A 17812-nucleotide genomic window follows, 5' to 3' on the forward strand; every position below is an offset into this window, starting at 1 on the left:
CAGTTCCTGCCGTGGCCCCGGGAGCTGTTCTGCACTGTTTCTGGTCACCTAGTAGTTGCTCTGGAGGAGGAACTAAGACGCGCGTATCTTACTAAGCCACCATCTTGGCCCCCTCTCCATACTTCATAACTTTATTCTGTTTTATGGCTGCATAATATTTCATCGTATGTATATACCAGTTTGTTTAGTCACTCATGTGTTGATGGACATTTTGGCTGTTTTTATCTCTTCACAATTGTAAATAATGCTGCTATAAACATTGATGTGCAAATGTCCATTTGTGTCCTTGCCCTCATGTCTTCTGAGTAGATAACCTAACAATGGTATTGCTGGGTCATATGGCCATTCTATATTTAGCTTTTTCAGGAACCGCCACACTGCCTTCCACAGCAGTTGCACCATTTGACATTCCCACCAACAATGGATAAGTGTGCCTCTTTCTCCACATCCTGTCCAGCACTTGTCGTTTTCTGTTTTATTGATAATGGCCATTCTTGTGGGTGAGAGATGATATCTCATTGTGGTTTTGATTTGCATTTTCTATAGCTAGGGAAGCTGAGCATCTTTTCATGTGCCTTTTGGTCATTTGTATTTCCTCTTCTGAGAAGTGTCTGTTCAAGTCTTTTGCCCATTTTGTAATTGGGTTGTCTCTCTTTTTGTTGTTGAGTTGAACAATCTCTTTATATATTCTGGATACTAGACCTTTATCTGATATATCATTTCCAAATATTGTCTCTCATTGTGTGGGCTGTTGCTTTACTTTTTTTTTTTTCACATGGGCAGGCACCAGGAATTGAATCCGGGTCCTCGGGCATGGCAGGCAAGCATTCTTACCTGCTGAGCCACCGTGGCCCGCCCTCGCTTTACTTTCTTGACGAAGTTCTTTGATGCACAAAAGTGTTTAATTTTGAGGAGTTCCCATTTACTTATTTCTTTCTTCAATGCTCTTGCTTTGGGTGTAAGGTCTAAGAAACTGCCTCCTAGTATAAGATTTATAAGATATTTCCCTACATTTTCTTCTACCAGTTTTATGGTCTTCGATCTAATGTTTAGGTCTTTGATCCATTTTGAGTTAATTTTTGTATAGGGTGTGAGCTATGGATCCTTTTTCATTCTTTTGCATGTGGATATCCAGTTCTCTAGGTACCTTTTATTGAAGAGACAGTTCTGTCCCAGGTGAGTTGGCTTGACTGCCTTATCGAAGTTCACTGTCCATAGATAAGATGGTCTATATTTGAACACTTTATTCTATTCCATTGGTCAGTATATCTATCTTTATGCCAGTACCATGCTGTTTTGACCACTGTATCTTCATAATATGCCTTATAGTCAGGTAACATGAGACCTCCGACTTCATTTTTTTTTCTCAGGATACTTTTAGCTATTCGGGGCACCCTGCCCTGTTCTCTGGATCATTTTTAACCAACTTTCAGCTCTTTCAAAAATTAGAAAATATATATTTTCACATCCATCTTCATTTAATTCTCATCACAATCTTATATATATGTGAGCAGAATTAGCTGGGATTATCATCTCCATCTTATAGACACGAAAACTGAGGCTCAGTAATTAAGGGACCTGTCTTAGCTTACACGGTAAATATCAGAGCTTGGTTTTGGGGCCTAGGTCTCCTGATTGAATCCAATGACCAGTTCCTGGCTTACAATATATATACTATGGCACTTTCTATTTTTCTATTAGAGAAGCTGTGAGTACGGTACTTTTTAAAACTCCTTTGGAATTTATAATCTATATTATGTTACTCCAGATCTTATTCTTTATTTTATACACATAAATTTATATGTATGTTGTTAATGTAAAATGTATATAATCATATGTCTGAATTTCTTGTCCTCCTTTTGCTGTCAGTATAATATCTCTCTCCTCTGGAATAAATCAGACATTTTAACTCTCTTTTGCATACTTTACAGAGCCCTTCCCCATGCTAAGCAAGTCATAAGGACTAAATACACTTCAGTTGGTTGACCAATACTTTACACAACACCCCAACTATATCTTTGTTAGGGTTGCTGTTCTTTCACACACACATTAGGCTCCAGATAAATATTTCTTGAAGGAATCACTACATTCATGACAAGGGTTCTCTCTGGGAGATTGCTTACTCCCACCTGATACAGGGAACAGCCCCAAAGACTAATTTTCATGCCTCATCTCTCTTGCTGCCTCTTGTTCATCAGGTGGATGCCTCTTTCATACAAAGAATCCTCTGGTGGGCTTAATTTCAAGAGTGTCCTAGACTCTCAGGAGCCAAAAGTTCAAATCACAGCAGGACCGATTCAGCCCTTTCACAAGCAATATGGACCATGCAATTTGCTTAGAATGGTCAAGTTACCAGGTCCTCGCGGAGCCACATCATTATCTCTCTAAGTTTTCTTGTATCAACTTCCCTGGCCATATTTCACTTTCCATAGTCTTTCTTATCTGAAATCAGGTAAATGCACAAAATAACACACTTAGACATAATTATATACTTTTCAACAACCTGCCAAATATGTTCAAGGAGTTGAAATACATATTGAAAGTTGTTTTCCACCTGTGGGTTAGGCAAAACTAAGAAGTACACAAAAGTTTTAATCCTCAGTCCTTAGAAAGGAACATTTTATATCACTCTTCAGTCACATTATCAACTGAGAGGGGATAAGGTATTGTCAGAATCTATTCAATCCACTTCAGCTGGAAAGCCTGATGGACAATATATCTTAAGTGAAGTGAAAAAATTTTGCCAGGGGGAAGACAACTAAGCATCACATCTTTCTCGTAATTTTTAACTGTGAAATATTCAAACATACAGAAAAGGACAGAGAATAACAATCAACCCTATACTCAATAGAGCACTATTATATTCTAGAATTTTACCTTTCAGGTTTTAAGAAATAAAACATTACAGATAAAAAAATCCATTACAGATCCATGTGAAGCCCCCTGTGAATTCCTCTTTTCCCCCTCTCTAGAAGTAACTACTCCCCTGAATTTGGTGGTTATCTTTCCATTCATGTTTCTAAATTACGCATATACTATACTCCAAGAAACAGGAACATGTTCACTAACGGTATAGACTCCAATAAGACCACTATGTTTTGCAGGTTCAAAACCTTCCAACATGTGTTCACACATTTGAACCAAAAAGATCCATATCAAGATGTCTCATAGGCTACTTCTCAGAAATTGCCAGAGTGACAGACAAATGTGATTGTGTGTTTTAAGGGAAAATTTAATCTCTCCTTCTTGACAGAGGCTTGACATATGAAGAGGCAGGTATAGGCCTCTTTTGCCTCAGAGCAGAAGTGCAATGAGAGATGTTTGTTAAAAGACTGGCTGACTCTCTCCCTTGGCAATCTCAAACCAATCTCTTAGGTTATATTAATATTGCCATTCTGCTGAGTAATCAAGATGCCAGACTTCTTTCCAAATTCCCACTGGACATCGCTTCCTGCATGCTACATGGCACTGAGAGTTCAACACACTCCAAATAAACTACAATATGCAACAACAACAACAAAAAAAGGAAGGGGGGAGGGTCCATCCAGTTAATGAGCTTTACTTGTTGGAATCTGGCACTTTTAAAAAGTGAATCCCTAAAACCAATTCAGTAGACTGAGCCCCCAATCTTGGGATTTGCCCCATGAAGATTATTCCTGCAAAGGAGAAGCTAAGCCTACTGATAATTATGTTTAAGAGTTACCCCCAGAGAACCTCTTTTGTTGCCCAGATGTGGCCTCTCTAAGTCAACTCGGCAGGTGAACTCACTGCCCTCCCCCATACATGGGACATTACTCCCAGGGGTGTAAATCTCCCTGGCAACGTGGGACCTGACTCCTGGGGATGAGCTGGGACCTGGCATCATGGGAATGAGAAAACCTTCTTGACCAAAGAGGGAAAAGAAAGAAATGACACAAAATAAAAGCTCAGTGGCTGAGAGATTTCAAACAGAATTGAAAGGTTATTCTGGAGGTTATTCTTATGCATTATATAGATATCCCTTTTTAGTTTATGGTGCATTGGAGTGGCTACAGGGAAGTACATGAAACTGTTGAGTTCTTTCTAGTAGCCTTGATTCTTGAAAAAGACTATTACATAGCTTTTACAATGTGACTGTGAAAACCTTTTGTTTGATGCTCCATTTATACAGGGTGTGGAGAGATGAGTAAAAAAAATAAAGAAATAAATAAATGAGGCTAATAAATAAATACATAAATAAACAAAAGGTGGGAGATAAAGGGTAAAAATTGGGTAGACTGAAATACTGTGGGCCAATGAGGTAAGGGGTATGGGATGTATGAGTTCTTTTTTTTCCTTTTTATCTCTTTTTCTGGAGTGATGCAAATGTTCTAAAAATGATCATAAAAATACGCAACTATGTAATGATATTGTGAACCATTGACTGTATAAAATGGTTGGACTGAATGTATGTGGCCCCTTCTCAATAAAAATATTTCTTAACAAAAGGGAACCCTTGCATATTATCTTATCACAGCTAAGGAACTTGGGATTTCATATGAAACTTCTGGCCAACAGGTTATTTTTAAAAAACCACAACTATTTCCTCTTTTCAATAACAGAAAAAATTTCCAACTTATAGTAATATTACACATGAACCTATTAGCATAAATTTTTTATTTTTAATTACTTGCAATCTTACCAAATATACTTTTCCCATCTCCTATACAGTCTATGTTCTCCTGTTCTAGAGAATGTCAATTATAAATATCTTATGTGGCTAAAAATGTAGCAGTAAGTACACACACACACACACACACACACAAAATCACAAAACATATATATGCTATGCATCTATCTATCTATATCTATCTATCTATCCATCCGTTTCTTTAATTGATCATTTAAGAAGCTCAAAGCTTTGGTTTCCTTAAAATAAGAGTCATTTGATATTCTCTAGAACTCACATACCAATTTACCTAAAACAATCACCCTTTAAGTCAGTTGAGTGTTAAAAAAAGAGATGATTTCATTGATTACACATTCCATTCTTAAAAAGAATGGAATGGTCTTGGTTTATTCATTCAATGAATATTTATTAAGCAGTGATTCATCTACTTGCCTCTCTGACTCACTACTATTTTATCATCCTTAAGTAGAAGGAATACATTAATAAACATAACTGGCAGACTCTTCCAGTGTTAATTTATATGCCTGTAATTAATATATGCTTTTTTTGTTTAACACAATTTGAGAACAGCTGCTGCTCTAGGATAAATGTTCACTTTCACCTTTTGTTTTCAGACATTCTGTTTTCTAAGCAACTGATGAAATATGGCAAACATTTTGAACTACCTTTTCTGAAAACTAAGATTCTACAAATAGTAGTATTAATCAATATATTGTTTTGATTAAATCTTTTTATTTCACTTTATAAAAATTCTCCACCAGATGGTTTACTCATCATCTTTTAAGATCATTAACTATGAATGTTGACAGTGTTATAAAGACACTGGGAATTCAAGAGTTTGTCTGAGCTATAATAGGAAATATTTCTGTAGTGTCTATTTCCTTTATATTTAAAACAAACACACACAGGGTATATGGATATATATATATTCAGGATAATAAAAATAATGTATATGAGAGGTTCCTAATGGTGATACTATTTAAACCCACAAACATAATATCAGAAGGAAAAAACAAAAAACTTGACCTTATACTGAACTCAGTAGTTCTGAATGAAATGCTCATAATAAACCTTTCCTAATAGCTTCTTATCCTTTCATCCAAGACAACTAACTTGTCGAGAACTAGAAGGAAAGTATATTAACTTTATTGACTTTTTTAGGTTCCCCGAATATTTCCTGAAGGAATGTGAGATTCTAATTGTGGGGGCTTAGGATGGGAGGATGGAGTACTGGAAGAGAAGGATAGCCAAACTTTAAAAATTCTTATTTGTAGATTACTTTAATCTACTTAATTGCAGATTACTTTCAATTGGGAAAATCATTTTAGGAGAAGATAACAGCACTATAAAAAGTTAATCATCCACTCATGAATTAGCTTTAAAGTTGCAAGGGGCCTGTTGCTATACAAGCTGTACTGAAAGTACCCTGCCTAGTTTCAGCTCACTTATCACTTATATTCAATTAGGTAATGAGTGCCTATTAGGTGCCAGGATATGGGCTGAAACTCAGGAATATAGAAAATGAGGAATGCATGGGAATTGGCACCCTAAAGGGGAAACAGATAAAAGTGGAAAATGATGAAATCCTTCTGTAAAGAGAGATATGTGAATTATTATGAAATTTTCACTGCTAATTTTATTCACCAAATTAAAATACATCAGACTTCTGTAAAAATCAACATAGTTTTAGTGCAGAATTAACAGCAAATCCACTAAAACATATTCATCAATGAATGAAGCTTTATCCTGTGAATACGACTTCTTTTAGATATTCACGTCTTTTATTTTATGCTCTGATTTTTTTTTTTAATTGATGGGAAGAAAAGAAAGTCCTTAAGATAGTGGCTCTCCTGAGCTGGACATACACATTCAAACTCATTCTCTGGGTTTCCTTGGTGGCATTACTCTGTCTATAGAGTAGGAACTTTTCCTGAAAAAATACCACTTGATGGTTTTGTTAAACTGGTAAAGCCAGTGTCAATGCAGGTCATCGGTACTCCATCTATGCCCTTGAGATCTTCATGACATGGCTTGGTTTCGATTTTAAACATAATCTGGAAAAAGCACTTCAAGATCCTCAAGAACTCTAGATGAGGAAAGACAGCAGATCTAAAAGGACTTTGAATTATGAGCAACTTCTAGAATTCACACATCTGCCTCTATTGACTCTTTCCAGCTGCAACATGGCTGGGTTCCCTAGAATGCTACTGCTCCTTGGCCCTGAGGGCTGGAGGCTGTTCAACACTGAAGAAGGTGTGATTGGTGATCTCAGCAACAAGTGACAGGCCAAAGCCCAGAGCCTTCCTACAGCTGCCCCTTTCATGAGGTCTGTGTAAGTAAAATATGAACTTGTTAAGCTCCTTGAGGGCTCCACAATTTAGTTAGCCATTTAAGGTGATACACCTATGAAGTATATAGGTGGCACCATTCCTTCAATACCTTTGATTTTTCTAAGTTCTGTGGGCTGAATGGGTTCAAAACCTTCCTTACAGGACATGAGAAAAATACTTTGCCTCCTCTAGGAGGTAAGCTCCAAGGTACAGTCTTTAGTTTAAATAATTCACCATTAATCCCAAACTGTTTTAATAGACAGATGTGGTCATTAAGAACTAAGCAAACACAGCTTTCCAGGTTAATAGTCATTTCTGTGATGGACTCTCCTGTTATGTTCCACAGACACACCAAACCAAACAAAAGCCTGATTGATGAAATATAAGGTTGCTCTTGTTTGATTTATTTCCATCCAAGAACCATGCATTGTTTTGTCCACTAGCTTTAAGGAGTTGGCTTCAAAATCTCTGAGGCTGGAGTTATGGTTTCCGGCTTGGATCATCTGAACCTCAATGAGATGGAGAGGACCAGGCACTAGCACAAGAAGTTGCAACCCACAAAGATGAAGAAGAACACCTGGACTGCCAAGTGGGCACTCCAGAGGCATGGGCAGGCCATAAGTGGCAATATCAGTGGTGATGGCAGTGAGTGATGCTTCAGCTCCCTCCTGGAGTCTCCTGGAAATGCCTTTTAAAAAGGATAACTTAAAAAAGAATATTGTGTAGCACTTTGCAATGGCTGAAAATAGACTTTTTAAATTAAGAAGTACACAAACTTCATTTTGGATTTGGCTAAAATTAAATTATTATAAGCCATTTAATTGTTAGATCTTATAACAGCACCTAGCAGGTTCTTATTTGTTTCCGTAGTTAGCATATACGTACATAGTTGAGGATTATTTCTTTTGCTGGAGGCACAGTTACAGATATTTAATCACTAGATCATCCTGTTTAAGGACTCAGACTTTACTTATAAAGAGTTACGCAAGGAAAATCTAATAAGGCAATGTATAGTACACTGGAATATTGAAAAAAACACAATTCCCTGGCACCCAAATTCAATCCATAAAGAATTATGGAGAGAGAATCTTCCAATCATCAATGCTTGTCTAAAGAAAATTTGAATTCACGATATACAATTCCCACACTCAACTTCTGGTTGATCTTAAAACTTGATCTTGAGGGTGTCTAAGGCCACTATTGTCACACCATTCCCAGCCCTGCATTCTGTCCTGCTTGCCTCGAGTGCAGGGAAGCAGGTATCCTCTCACTTGCTTCTCTCGGAGTTCTTGACTGTCAGTCTTTTTTCCTCCCTCACAATGATCACAAGACTTTAGGGGAAAAAAACTCTTTCCTCTCCTGATTTTATGATGTACTGTTGACCTCTCCCATTCCTCCACCACAAAAAAAATATATATATATATATTGCATTAAATATGTTGTATTATTTATTTTAAGAATCTTTCAGTTCTTGAATGAGAACTGAATTATAGGATATACAAACACATTGCATCATGGAAAAAGAGTTAAGGCCATAATTCCCCACTCCCCTTCTGGTGGAGTAATTCTTCTTCAGACCTTTTTACTCTAGGGCATGGAATTTCTGGTAAGCATAAGCCCTGGCAACAGGATGGGACAGGAAGTCCAGATAAAAATAAGGATCACAATTCTCCCATATCCAGGATGTAGTTCATAAAAACCTACAGTCACAAGTCATGTACCTAAGAGGATTTTGTTACTACTAAATAATCAGCAGAGATAGGTATTTGATGTTTTATTGATCTTTGGGTTTTTACAACATAGGAAAATGACTTTTCCAAAAGTTAGTTTTGGAAGTCAAGAATTGAGGGGAAATTTACATACTTCCGTTTTGTTTTTGCTTAAACCATGAAGAACAAAATTTGAAAAAAATAAGTAAAATTATTTGCTTGGCTTTATAAGAAATGATTTCATTACAGCTGTGATAATCAGATTTGCTTTTCAAAGCAGATTTAGAACAATGCCTTTCATATCCATTAGAGGCAAAATATGCCAAAGATACATATATATATAAGATAAAGAGGGTCTGTCAATATATTCTTCAGGGACAAAATACTTGAGTGAATGAAAATTCTGAGGAACAGAGCCATTAAAAGTGTGCACTTAACATTTCAAAGGAGCTCCACCATACAGTGGCAGAACTACAGAATGAGCAGACAGCTCAGTACACCCCCTGGTGGCCAAATCCAAATATTTATAAAGAGTAGCTGGTTCTCTGGCCACAAAGAGTGGTAGAGAGGCACAGAGCAAGATTTCAGAAGAGCCAATAGAAAAAGATGAATGGTTTCAATGTGTTCAGTTAGATTTAGTTTTTAATACATGGAAAACTCTACTTTTGTAAAAAAAAAAAAAAAGAATCTTCATAACTCAATAAGTGTTCCAGCTTCTCTATGAAATATTAACCTTGTCATTCTATTTCTTAAAACAGAAAAGTGGGGTAATGGAGCATCATGTCAACATTTCACTATCAAATGGTTCAGGAAAAAAAATTCTGTGGACTGTATTTGCATCTTCTCTGTAAGTGTGAGACTGTTTCAAAATAATAATAAAAAAGATCATTTAAAAGATGAGAATTATCAAGTCATATTTACAATGGACCCAGCCGGAAACCCAGGTTCAATTCCCGGAGGCTGCCCATGCGAAAAAACAAAAACAGAAAAAATTTACAACAGGCCCACCTCTTTCCCCATCTCTCTTTTTCCTTTAAATTCAATATTCAGAAATACATCTGTCCTCTTTTCAAGGTAAAATGATGGGCAACAAAGCACATTTATTGTCATCATGATATTTAAATCCATGGAAAAATTGTATCACTTAATAGGCTGAAATTAAGTGAAGATGAGTCATTTCTCAAAGGTAAAAAATAAGTAGAGTAAATACCAGATAAAGAAAAACTGATGAGGCAGTAGGGATAGGTCTGGAGGTAAGATCTGGCCACAAATTGAATGAATTAGTTATACAGTACCAATGTGAAACTCTCTTACACAGGACATGCCCAATGATGCTGTTTTCTCTGAACTATCTTCAAGGCGTCTCTACTTGAAAGTTGTCCTGTTCTTTCATGAGTCCCAAAATGAACTCTTCATTTGTCTTCTCACATAAGTTCTCTTTCTCAACTACAACATTTCTAGCAAAGCTATCAAAATTCTTCTATTCTCATTCATTCATTCTACAAGCATTTACTGAGTGCCAATTACATGCTAATTGCTGGAGACATCAAGATAAAAGACACGGCCCCTGCCCTCATGCTGCTCTTAGATGGGGAAGTGACTGTCAAATACTTGATAAATGTTATGATGGCTTAAAGAGCATTTGGAAGACTGCAGACTCCAGAACTAATTCCCTGAGCTAAAATTTAAACTTTTAGTAGGGTTAGGCTAAGAATGGGGAAAGCTAAGGAAGGAAACTGTGTACAGGCCCCAAGATGTGAGTCCAGGGAATTTGTGGAGTATAGAGTTTGAGGGCATTCTAACGAGTGATGAGGTTGGAAGGTAGGCAGGAGTCAGAACATGAAGGCTCTTAATTGACATATAAATAGTTTGGATCTTTATTCTAAAAAGGGCATAATGAGATCTAAATTTTAGAAAGATCACTGATGGCATTATGGAGAATGAATCTGGGGATGGAGGAAGAGTCAGAGAAGGGCTTTTGAGACCAGAGACAGAGACTACAATCTTGTAATTTAAAATGATAGTCTCCAGATAGAAATCTTGAGGTATTTTCTCTCCATATTATATTTGGATATGTTCTTTCCTTTCCATTTTCCCCTGCCTCTAGCCATTTGTCTGAATTACTACAACGGCGTCCTGGATAGTTTTCTTACCTCCCCTCATACTGCATAACACTGTCAGACTCTTTTTTGGCAATCATGTCATTCTTTAACACAAAAATCTATCAACTCAAAACTCCTCTGGCTTTTAAGATAAAAGAAATATCTTCTCACTGTCCCTGAAATCTAGTGCTAGGCTTCTGAGGATATCCTTCACCACCCTTCCCATTTCCTGTACTTTTCTTCTGTGTTTCCATCTAAATTCCACTCATTCATCAAACCCCAGCTCTTCCAAAAATCTCTCGGAAGAGACTTCTCTGGTCCATTTTACTCTCTCTCTGTCCCCACTGCTGCAAATTTTGTTTTCGTTGCTAGGTTTGAAATTCCATGTTTTCAAAGATGAAGAATTTTTCCAGCAGATGGTGATCACTTCTTAACTGAATTCTAAAGAGGGAAAAACTAGGCTTAAAAACAGGAGAGGTTTTGGTTTAAACATGAAAAACAATTTCTTCACTCTCAGAGTAATTGTAAAAAACAAAATTGTTGACAAACAATAAATGGGTTGCTTGAGTTGGGCAAGGGGTAAAAATTGTATTGAATGGATTAAGCATCTATTTGTTTAAAAAAAGAAAAAGACAATTTCTCCCCAAAATTTGATGCTATCTTACTGTTTAATACTGAGCTGCTGATCCCAAAGACAATTTCCTAAAGGTCACTCCTTTGCTTTTTACCATATACAGTTCTTACCTTGGGCTTGGTACCCATAGGAATAGAAGAATTCTACTATAATTAAAATATTTATTTTCTAAGTTTAGATTCTGAAGGACATTGCTCACTTTTTTTCTACCATGACTATTCACCTTAAAAAACAAACAAACAAAAAGACATCTCACAACCTCAAGATTTATTTCATTGGCATATTTTTTTGGTTCATTTTTCTTTGTTGATTGTCTTAACAATTTTATGAGGTTGAACCATAGAAGATTGCTGTTTATGTGTCAAAATGTCAGATGTCGGCATTTTATATACTTAATCTCATGCTCTTCAGTTAGTAAAGTGAGTTATCAAGCAAGAAAGAGAAAACCTATGAGTTCATAAATATGTGAAAGGAAGACTGGCACTGAATTTCATCCATTTATCTTTCCACCAAAAAAATTAATAACATACAGCTTGATTTTTTGGTTCTGTTATCTTGTTATCATGTAATCTTTTTAGGTTTATCCTCTGAGAAAGACCAAATATTGCCAGAATTTAAACATCACAAAAAGGGGCTAATGTAGCATGAATACATTGTTTTTATAAAAGGCATAGTTTATGCTAATTGTTTTAAAAGGTTACTTTTAATTTATGACTTTTCCAGTAAATGCAAAGTTTTAACCATTTTATTGGTTAAAATAAGGGACTATTAATGCAAAATCTTTTTTCATTACCTAGGACTGGCATCTATTTTTTTGGTTTTTTTAATATTTATTGACACAACATAACAACATACAAGCACGGACATTCTTAACGTACGAACATTCCATTTTTGGTATATAATCAATGACTCACAATATCATCACATAGTTGTATATTCATCACCATGATCATTTCTTAGAACATTAGTATCACTCCAGAAAAAGAAATAAAAAGAAAAAGCTTATACATAACATAACTCTTACCCTTCCTTCTCTTGATCACTAGTATTTCCATCTACCCAATATATTTTAATATATTTGCTCCCTAATTTTTTCTATATCCCTTATCACTCCTTTTCATTGATCACTAGTATTTCGGTCTACTCAATTTATTTTAACATTTGTGGCCTGGGTTCATTTTTCTTTTCTTAACATATGATCATTCCATTCTACATATATAATCATTAATTCACAATATTATCACATAGTTGCATATTCATCATCATGATCATTTCTTAGAACACTTGCATCAATTCAGAAAAATAAATAAAAAGACAACAGTAAAAATTCATACACATCATACCCCTTACCCCTCCTTTCATTGATCACTAGCATTTCAACCTAAGTTTAACATTTGCACCCCCTATTATTTATTTTTATTTCATATGTTTTACTCATCTGTTGATAAGGTAGATAAAAGGAGCATCAGACACAAGGTTTTCACAATCACATAGTCACATTGTGAAAGCTGTATCATTAGACAATCACCTTTAAGAAACATGGCTACTGGAACACATTTCTACATTTTCAGGCAGTTCCCTCCAGTCTCTCCATTACTTCTTGACTAACAAGGTGATACCTATTTAATGCGTAAGAATAACCTCCAGGATAACCTCTCAATTCTGTTTGGAATCTCTCAGCCATTGACACTTTATTTTGTCTCATTTAGCTCTACCCCCTTTTGGTTGAGAAGGTTTTCTCAATCCCTTGATGCTAAGTCTCAGCTCATTCTAGGATTTCTGTTGCCAGGAAGGTCCACACCCCGGGAGTCATGTCCCACATAGACAGGGGGAGGGCAGTGAGTTTGCTTGTTGTGTTGGCTGGAGAGAGAGGTTACTTCTGAGCAACAAAAGAGGCTCTCTTGGGGGTAACTCTTAGGCCTAATTTTATCCTTTGTGGGGTTAAGTTTCATATGAACAAACCCCAAGACTGGGGGCTCAGCCTATTGCTTTGGTTGTCCACACTGCTCGTAAGAATATCAAGAATTCAACTTGGGGAAGTTGAATTTTCCCCTTTCTCATCATTCCCCCAAGGGGACTTTGCAAATACTTTTCTATTCACTGCTCAAATCACTCTGAAATTTATCGGGGTATCACTCTGGACAAACCAATAAAATCTCATGCCCTACTAAAGGTTCTGTGTACTTATGGTGTTCAATTAAGCTGTCTACATAAACAATATTATGAAATGCACTAGTCAAAATATAAATTTTGTACCAAATAAACATTTTTTGCTTTAGTCTCACACAAGTTAAAATTTTAAAATATTAATTACTGTCAATTTTCAACACCCTGCAGTAATGACATTCCTATGTTCTTACATGCAAAAATAATTTTTTAAATGTGTACATTTAGTCACTATCATTATACACTTGAGGCATTCCTAGATTATACCATCTCAATCTTTATCGTCTATCTTTCTTTCTGATTTCATTTGTGTCCCCAGCCCTCCTCCCTCTATCGTTCTCACATTCAGCTTCATTCAGTGTTTTAACATAACTGTATTACAGTTAGGAGGTATTGTGTGCTCCATTTCTGAGTTTTTACAATCAGTCCTGTTGCACAATATGTATCCCTTCAGCTCCAATTACTCAAAATCTTACCCTATTTCTATCTCCTGATGGTCTCTGCTACCAGTAAAATTCTCCAAGTTTATTCACTAATGTCAGTATATATCAGTGAGACCATACCGTATTCGTTCTTTTGTTTCTGGCTAATCTTACTCAGCATAATGTCCTTAAGGTCCATCCATGTTGTTACATACTTCATAACTATATTCTGTCTTATGGCTGCATAATATTCCATCGTATGTATATACAACAGTTTGTTTAGTCACTCATGTGTTGATGGACATTTTGGCTGTTTCCATCTATTTGCAACGGTAAATAATGCTGCTATAAACACTGGTGTGCAAATGTCCGCTTGTGTCCTTGCCCTCATGTTCTCCAAGCAGATACCTAACCATGGTATTGCTGGGTCATATGGCAATTCTATATTTAGCTTTTTGAGGAACCGCCAAACTACCTTCCATTGTTGGTGGTTGTACCATTTGACATTCTCACCAACAATGAATAAGTGTACCTCTTTCTCCACATCCTCTCCTGCCCTTGTCATTTTCTGATTTATTGATAATGACCATTCTTGTGAGTGATAGATGATACCTCATTGTGGTTTTGATGTGCATTTCCCAGGGAAATAGCCAGGGACGTTGAGCATCTCTTCATGTGCCTTTTGGTCATTTGTATTTCCTCTTCTGAGAAGTTGAAGTCTTTTGCCCATTTTGTAAATGGATTGTCTATATCTTTGTTGTTGAGTTGAACAATCTCTTTATATATTCTGGATACTAGACCTTTATCTGATACATCATTTCCAATTATTGTTTCCCATTGTGTAGGCTGTCTATTTACTTTCTTAACGAAGTTCTTTGATGCACAAAAGTGTTTAATTTTGAGGAGTTCCCATTTATTTATTTATTTCTTCAGTGCTCGTGCTTTGGGTGTAAGGTCTAGGAAACAGCCTCCTATTATAAGATTTATAAGATATAAATCCCTACATTTTCTTCTAAACTTTATTTGCATCCTCTCTCTTCTTTTTGTCAACCTCGCTAAGAGGCCCTCACTCTTACTGATTTTCTCATAGAACCAGCTTCTGGTTTTACTGATTTTCTTGACTGTCTTCATGTTCTTAATTTCATTTATTTCTGCTCTAATCTTCATTATTTCTTTCCTTCTGCTTGCTTTGGGGTTAATTTGCTGTTGTTTCTCTAGTTCTTCTAAGTGGACAATTAATTCCTCGATTTTTGCTCTTTCTTCTTTTTTGATATAGGCATTTAGGGCAGTAAATTTCCCTCTTAGCACTGCCTTTGCTGCATCCCATAAATTTTGATATGTTGTGTTTTCATTTTCATTTGCCTTGAGATAATTACTGATTTCTCTTGTAATTTCTTCCTTGACCCACTTGTTGCTTAAGAGTGTGGTGCTGAGTCTCCATGTATTTGTCAATTTTCTGGCACTCTGCCTATTATTGAATCCCAACTTCATTCCTTTATGATCTGAGAAAGTGTTTTGTATGAATTCAATCTTTTTAAATTTATTGAGACTTGTTTTGTGACCCAGGATATGGTCTATCCTTGAGAATGATCCATGAGGACTTGAGAAAATGGTGTATCCTGCTGTTGTGGAGTGTAATGTTCTATAAATGTCTGTTAAGTCTAGCTCATTTATTGTATTATTCAAATTCTCTGTTTCTTTATTGATCCTCCATCTAGATGTTCTGTTCATTGATGAGAGTGGGGAATTGAAGTCTCCAACCATTATGGTGGGTGTCTATTTCTCTTTTCAGTGTTTGCCACATGTATTTTGGAGCATTCTGGCTTGGTACTTAAATATTTATGATTGTGATGTCTTCTGGTTGAATTGTTCCTTTTATTGATACACAGTGTCCTTCTTTGTCTCTTTTAACTTTTTATATTTGAAGACTAATTTGTTGGATATTAGTATAGCTACTCCTGTTCTTTCCTGATTGTTATTTGCATGAGATATCTTTTTCCAACCTTTCACTTTCAACCTATGTTTATCCTTGGATCTAAGATGCGTTTCCTGTAGACAGCATATAGATTGGTCCTGTATTTTAATTCATTCTGCCCATCTATGTCTTTTAATTCAGGAGTTTAATCCATTAACATTTAGTGTTATTACTGTACGGGCAGTACTTTCTCCAACCATTTTGCCTTTTTTATTTTATATGTCACATCTCAGTTTTCTTCTTTTTACCTTTACTGATAGTCTTCATTTCTATACTCTTCTCCACACCTCTCTCTCTTGTCTTTTCTTATCTGTCTCTAGTGCTCCCTTTAGTATTTCTTGCAGAGCTGGTCTCTTGGTCACAAATTCTCTCAGTGAATTTTTGTCTGAAAATGTTTTAATTTCCCTCTCATTTTTGAAGGACAGTTTAGCTGGATATAGAATTCTTGGTTGGCAGTTTTTCTCATTTAGTATCTTAAATATATCATCCCACTGTCTTCTCCCCTCCATGGTTTCTGCTGAGAAATCTACGCATAGTCTTATTGGGCTTCCCTTGTTTGTGATGGATTGTTTTTCTCTTGCTGCTTTCAAGATTCTTTCTTTCTCTTTCACATCTGACATTCTGATTAGTTAAATGTCTTGGAGTACATCTATTTGGATCTATTCTTTGGGGTATGCTGCACTTCTTGGATATGTAATTTTAAGTCTTTCATAAGAGTTGGGAAATTTCAGTGATAATTTCCTCCATTAGTTCTTCTCCTCCTTCTCCGTTCTCTTCTCCTTCTGGGACACCCAGAACACGTATATTCATGTGGTTCATGTTGTCATTCAATTCCCTGAGTCCCTGCTCATATTTTTTTCATTCTTTTCCCTATATTTTCTTTTGCTTGTCGGATTTCAGATGTGCTGCTTCCAGTTCACTAATCCTATCTTCTGCCTCTTGAAATCTGACATTGTAGGTTTCCATTGTTTTCTTCATCTCTTCTACTGTGCCTTTCATTCTCATAAGTTCTGTGATTTGTTTTTTCAGACTTTTGATTTCTTCTTTTTGTTTATTCCTTGCCTTTTTGTATTGTCCCTCAAGTCAATGATTTTATTTTTGATGAGGTTTTCCATGTTTGTTCAAACATTCTGAATTAATTGTTTCAACTCCTGTATCTCATTTGAATTGTTGATGTGTTCCTTTGACTGGGTCATTTCTTCAATTTTTCTAGTGTGATTCTTTATTTTTTTGCTGGTGTCTGGGCATTTAAATACCTTAATTAGTTTATTCTGGAGACTGTTTTCACTTTTTTTTTCCCTAGGATTTTCTTGCTGAATGACTTTGCTGTCTCTCTGTTCTTTGACATTCAGTTCAGCTTATCAAACCTGGGTCTCTTGCATGAAAGGCAGGCATTCTAACCACTGAACTACCCGTGCACCTGATTATTCAGTATATAATTTGTATTTAGGAAGTGAAGTATTGGTTAATTTGTATAAATTACCAAATTATATTAAAATGAAAGACAAGCATAAATACAATAAATAAATTAAGGCTGAAATGTTCTTCAGTAGATATTTTCCTAAAAGGTAACGGAAGTTACCTTCTTTATTACCCAAGATAGTTCCTGAAGACTTGGGTCAACATTAGCCTTTCTGCATCTTTTTACAACAATCTACCATTTTAAATTCTTCTGAGTAAGTAACTGACTTCTTAAAGCAAACCCATTTTTAAGAGACCAGTGAAGTATCGTAGAAAAGTAGGATAAACTAATCTGACAAGACTGTAAAAGAATTAAGAGGAAAAAAGCAATAACTATCAAAATACTGTAGGATATCATGAAAAAA

The 17812-nt window shown here is 35.9% G+C and overlaps 1 protein-coding gene and 1 pseudogene across 9 annotated transcripts in view; both read right to left on the reverse strand.

The window, feature by feature from the left end:
- The window catches only part of SSH2 (slingshot protein phosphatase 2), a 412119-nt gene that overhangs the window by 168404 nt on the left and 225903 nt on the right, over positions 1-17812 (reverse strand). The gene's annotated exons all lie outside the window — the stretch shown is intronic.
- LOC143687947 (RNA 3'-terminal phosphate cyclase-like protein pseudogene) lies at positions 2-17811 on the reverse strand (annotated as a pseudogene).

Source organism: Tamandua tetradactyla, chromosome 6 (genome assembly GCF_023851605.1).
Source record: "Tamandua tetradactyla isolate mTamTet1 chromosome 6, mTamTet1.pri, whole genome shotgun sequence".
NCBI lineage: Eukaryota > Metazoa > Chordata > Mammalia > Pilosa > Myrmecophagidae > Tamandua > Tamandua tetradactyla.